At 34.0% G+C, this 6,000-nt stretch overlaps 1 protein-coding gene across 6 annotated transcripts in view; it reads left to right on the top strand.

Moving 5' to 3' along the window:
• The window catches only part of LOC115222642 (synergin gamma), a 67,720-nt gene that overhangs the window by 1,382 nt on the left and 60,338 nt on the right, over positions 1-6,000 (top strand). The window contains exon 1 of one of the 6 annotated variants that reach the window (XM_036511627.1): positions 4,967-4,971. The exons of the other annotated variants lie outside the window; for them this stretch is intronic. The gene's annotated coding sequence lies outside the window, so the exon portion shown is untranslated. Of the gene's footprint in view, positions 1-4,966; positions 4,972-6,000 lie in introns of those variants that run through there. 6 annotated transcript variants of the gene reach the window in all.

Below are 6,000 nucleotides of genomic sequence, written 5' to 3'. Positions count from 1 at the left end.
TATTCCAGTCCAAAGGGGAGAGAAATATCAATTTAGTGGTACTAAAATGAATTACTGTATTATATACATATATATATATAGATAGATAGATAGGTTTAAGACAGAATAACCCTCTAGCAACTCAATCTTTGAACGACTTTATCCATGATAGGTACATATAGGACTAAATATTAAAAATTATCAAAATTAATACCTTCAACTCTTATTCCAAATCATATACTTTACGTTATATAGACTACAAATTGGAATAAGAATTGAAGGTATTAAATTTGATAATTTTAATATTTCTGAAAGCAATATCAAGGAATATGTTGTCATGAAACGCTCATAGTCTATAAAATGTAAAGTATATGATTTGGAATAAGAATTAAAGGTATTAATTTTGATGATTTTTTTAATATTTAGTCCTATATCTACCTATCATGGATAATGTCATTCAATGATGATTGCATTGCTTGAGGGTGATTCTGTCTCTTAAACCTATCTATATATGTATATGATCGTACCACATAAAAAGCATCCAGTCCACCCTGAAGTGGTTGGCATTTGGAAGGGCATCCAGCAAAGAAAAAACATTTTACTGATGGCCTCTTCTGACCATAGTATGACTACAAGGTGGAATAAAGTATAACAGCGTACCAGAACCTCATAATTGAATACTGAGAATATAAAGAATATTAATTATGATTAGAGAAATAAGCATTGATATTAGTGCTATACTATAGCATTAATTAAATGTTATTGTTTAACGAAGGTACTTATAAATGATTACTTGACCTGTTAGAATTAGCAGTAAAAATGATCTTATAATAGAAGGCTAGGTTTACGATAAACATCTTACTACATTACAGAAAAGAAAGAAATATCTGATAATGATCTTTCTGATATACAATAAGATGAGAATGTCGTGGCTGGAATACTGTTTATCATTGGTCAATTCATTGAGTGCTGACCTTTGAGTAGCAACAGCATTACTTTGAATCTCTGGCCTAGTAAACAACTCTAGAAATAGGAGGGGCACATTCAACTATATAGTCCCAGTGTAGGAGTCTATCATTATATTCTGGGTATTGAAGGGCACATTTCCTGCTATACATAAGTTTGTGATAGCAGGGAGAATTTGGATTCAGAATGAATAGCATAAGATATCTTATTCAGTAGCCTAACAATGCCACCAACCTACCACTTTGTTTGGTGTTTTATTTATTGAATTACCCGAAAAGATGAAAGGTAAAGTTGATCTTGGAGTACAGAGGGTGGGAATGATTGCCACAATGCATTCTGTTTGATGCTCCAACAACTCCGCTACTTTGCCACTTTATAGTTTCTAATAAATGTGACGTGAAGTATGTGTACTATATAGATATATATGTATATATACATACATACATATAACTTAAAACAGACACAGATGTCGGGCCAGCATGGAAAGTGGAAGTTAAATGATGGTGATAATGATAATATCAAAACATGATACATACTAGGAAAAACATTGCATTTCTTTTTGTGTTTCTTCATGTGTCTGCTCCCTTAATATAAATATATACATATATATATAATTATTAATTATATATATATATAATCATCATTGCATTTATTTTCCATCCTAGCATGGGTTGGATGGTTTGGCAAGAACAGAGAAGAACCAGAGGGCTCTGACATAAAACCTGCCAGCATAGAAAAAATAATGTTAAATGATGATGATGTTATATATATATATATATATATAGATAGATATATATATATAAGTAGAAAACAGGTGTGGTATTCAAAGCTTTATAGAACATACATGTGTTTCAGCAAAATGCCCCACATCTTACTGTAGTGGATTGTGGCGCCCTCTACTGAACCCAATTTTGGTTGTGTATCACACTTTACTGTGCCTTCCTTTTATTTTTATATATATATATATATATGTGTGTGTGTGTGTATATTGTTTAACATGCTAACATTTTGCCAGCTTGCTGCTTAAAAGCAGCCAGCACACACTGTGATGTTGTAGGCATTGGGAAGGATATTCAAGTATAGAAACCATTGCCAAAACATACACATGAAGCCTGGGCAGCTCTCCAGCTGGCCGGCTCCTGTGAAACCATCCAAGCCATGCCAGCATGGAGAACAGATATTAAATAATGATGATCATGAGTGTTATTGTTTTAATGTCCAACTTACCATGCTTGCATTAGTCGGACAAAATTTATTGGGGGTAGACTTTCTACAACCAGATGCCCTTCCTGTTGTCAACCTTCACCTGTTTCCAAGCAAAGTAATATTTTCCTATAGCCAGACATATTTTCCCAGAATACCAGAAATGAATGATATTACTTGTATGATAGTGACTCTTATTTACAACTATCATGTGATGTCAAGACAAGGAGATACTATCTTACCACACACACACACTATATTATATATATATATATATATATATATTTTGCCTGGTGCAGCCTTCGGGCTCCCCAGACCCCAGTTGAACCGTCCCACCCATGCTAGCATGGAAAGCGGACGTTAAACGATGATGATGATGATGATATATATATAGATAGATAGATAGATTCAGATGAATATGGTACTTAAGTTGAGGCACCAGAATTTAGTATGGTATTATCCATACAATTTCAAAGTAAGCTGAAGTGAAGACAGCATGTTCTTTGTCTATCTCCTTACCTTCTTGGAAATTTTAGGTAAAATTATACTAATGTGTTCGTCTGTTTTAATTTAATTAAATTCTATGTCTTCATGCAGCTGAGGATTGCTCTGCATTTAAATTGATGTAATGGTTGCATTGTTCAATTAAATGGAGTTGCTCAAAACGATTGTACTGCATTACCTCTGGATATCCTTGTTGCTTATTTTGATGTATGTATTATATAATATATATATATATATATATATATTATATATTTATATATATATATATATATATCTTGTGAGTGTTCAGCTTTTTTGCTGAACATCCTGCACAAATGATTTGTTTATAGTGATCAAATGTATGTGATGTACATTAGCTCACTCCTTCAAATTGACAATGCCTGTACAGCTGCAAATATGTGTGTGTGTGTGTGTGTGGGTATATATATATATATATAGTTCAAATTTATAGAAAATAAAAGATGAAGGCAGGTGATGGAACAACAAGCAGGTGTATTAGCTTGATGCTCAGGAAGAATGGAAAAGTCTTTGATGTTTCAAGCCTATGCTGTATATATACATATACAGAAAATAAAAGAATTCGTGAATGCAGTAAGACTGTGAGGATAGCTTAAAGAATAGGGTAAATACCCTTTAGATGATGGAAAAGGGATCCATTTCCATCGTCTAAAGAGTATTTATCTGATTCTCTAAGCTAGTGCTTCTCAAACTATCTGATGTGGTGTACCGGCAGTTTTTTTTCTCCAATGTGCCAGGGACCGGTAATATTAGTAATATCAATTTATACCGGAAACAATATATATAATGAATATAATAAAAGTTGACAACTTTTTTTAAATATTTATTTTGTAAACAAATAATACAATATTACATAAGCATTTTATGTTTCTTTCTTTTCTGGAAACTTACCACACACTGGCAGCTGATGGCTCACAGACCGGCACCGGTCCGTGGGCCACCACTTTGAGTAGCACTGCTCTAAGCTGTTCTCACAGCTTATATGTTTGTGTATAATACTTCTTTATGTATGTGTATATATATATATATATATATATGGGAGAGGTATGTAAATGAGATTATAAACAGGAAAATGCATGAACACATGTAAATGTACATTTAAATATATTCTTTTATTCTCTTACTTGTTTCAGTCGTTTGATTGTGGCCATGCTGGAGTACTGCCTTTAGTTGAACAAATTGATCCCAGGACTTATTCTTTGTAAGCCTAGTACTTATTCTATCGGTCTCTTAAAGTTTCTGTCTACCAAATCCACTCACAAGGCTTTTGTTGGCTCAACGCTACACTATTTGGTTGTCAGATAAATTCTTTTGTTTTTTTCCATTTATTTTAATGCCTATTTTTCATCAACAAATTTACAAATCAGTCAATAATGTATTCTCTTTCATTGTTCACTTCTTGTCAATGCCTTGATGGTAGAATTAGGTCAAACCACATTTTCCATTCTATGTTGTCGAATAAAATGCTTTGCAGACTGTTGGAAAAATACTGAAAAAGGTGATAATCAGAAAGTGTTATATGAGGAGAATATGGTGAGTGTGTAGAACTTCCCAACCTGAGCTCTTGAATGACATTCTTGGTCAAATTAGCAACATATGGGTAAGCATTACCATGTTGAAGAAGCACATCAATGTCACTGGTTGAGTTTCAAATAGATTACCACTTAATCTAATGCAATCACTGAATGTAAATCTCTAAATTAAATATCTCATTGTTTTTAAGGATTTTGTAGTGGATTAGCCACCAAATGCAAATCATAGTTTTACGAAGATGCATCTCTGGTTTGGCTGGAGGTATTATTTGCTTGTTTAGATTTATCCATTCTTTTTTCTGTTTCATACTGATGCAAAGACACCATCTTTCATCACCTGTAATGATACAGTAAAGAAATCTCCATTTGTGTCCAAGTAGACTGTTGTCGAGAGAGCAAACTGGTGGCCATGGAGGAGTGCCAGAGTTCATCTCTTTCATTCAGAATGTATGGAATCAATGAACTGAGTTTTTTGGACCTGACCCATAGAGTGATGGTGTCAGATTGATGGTATCGTGAGAGCACTTCATCTGTTGTGTCAGTTTCCCTATGGATTACGAATAAGCTGGTTCAATCTATCCTCACTTAACTGAACTGGTTGACCAAAAAATGTTGAGTCTGTGAGGTTGAATTCCCCTGCTTGAAGTCTGAAAACTATTTCTGTGCAGTTCTTTCAGTAATGGCACTTTCTCTACACACAGCACAAACGTCTCAAGCAGCTTTTGACTGCTTTTTTAAAATGCCTTGATTGAAAGCAAATGTCAAAAATGTTACATTTTTTTTCTACTTGGCACTTTATCATCATTTGTCTGAAAGGAGGTAAAATTTATTCAAGTTTCAAAAATGATAAACAAAAGATGTAGAAAACACTATGACAAAAATATTTTTCTTATTTCAAATAACTTTGGAAAGAAATGAAAGAATTTATCTGACAACTCAGTGGAAGGTACTTGTCTATGGTGCCATGCAATGGGACAGAACTCTAAACTGTGTGGCTGGGAGGCCGACTTCTTAACCACACAGCTGTGTCTGCACATTATTCTGTGTATATGTGTATGCATACAAACATACATACTCACCAGTGGCATATGGTGAGTATGCCGTATTGGGTTTCATTAAATTTGCAATTAAATTATTGAGTAAGGTTAATATTTATAATGAATTTGCCATTTTTGATGGTATGCAGCACACACCTAGCACACCTGGAGTATATGCCCCTGATACTCACACACACTTTGGGCAAAGGTCTTCTATAGTCCCAAAGCCTTATGAATGAATTTGATAGATGGGAACTGGAAGAAGCCTTTCATATATATATATATATATATATATATATATATATATATAGACACATGTGTGACTGTGTTGTAAGAAGCTCAGTTCCCAGCCACATGATTCCAGGTTCACTCCTACTTCACGGCACCTTAGGCAAGTGCCTTCTACTAAGGCTTCAGGCTGACGAGTGATTTGGTAGAAAACTGAAAGAAGACCATTGTGTGTGTGTGTATGTATATATATATATTATATATATATATATATTTATATACACACACACACACACACACACATATATATATGCACCCACACATACTTGTCTTTGTGTTTGGCCCAGTATATTACTTAACAATCGGTGTTGGTGTGTTTACATCCTCATAACTTAGCAGTTCAGCAAAAGAGACCAATAGAATAAGTACTAGGCTTTAAAATAAAAGTCCCGGTGTTGATTTGTTTGACTAAAACCCTCCAAGGCAGTGCTCCAGCATAGCCACAGTCAGTTGACTGAAACAAGTAAAAGAAA

Source organism: Octopus sinensis, linkage group LG20, assembly GCF_006345805.1.
Source record: "Octopus sinensis linkage group LG20, ASM634580v1, whole genome shotgun sequence".
Classification (NCBI taxonomy): domain Eukaryota; kingdom Metazoa; phylum Mollusca; class Cephalopoda; order Octopoda; family Octopodidae; genus Octopus; species Octopus sinensis.
The sequence above is the reverse complement of the archived record's forward strand: the minus strand, read 5'-3'. Positions and strand labels throughout refer to the sequence as shown.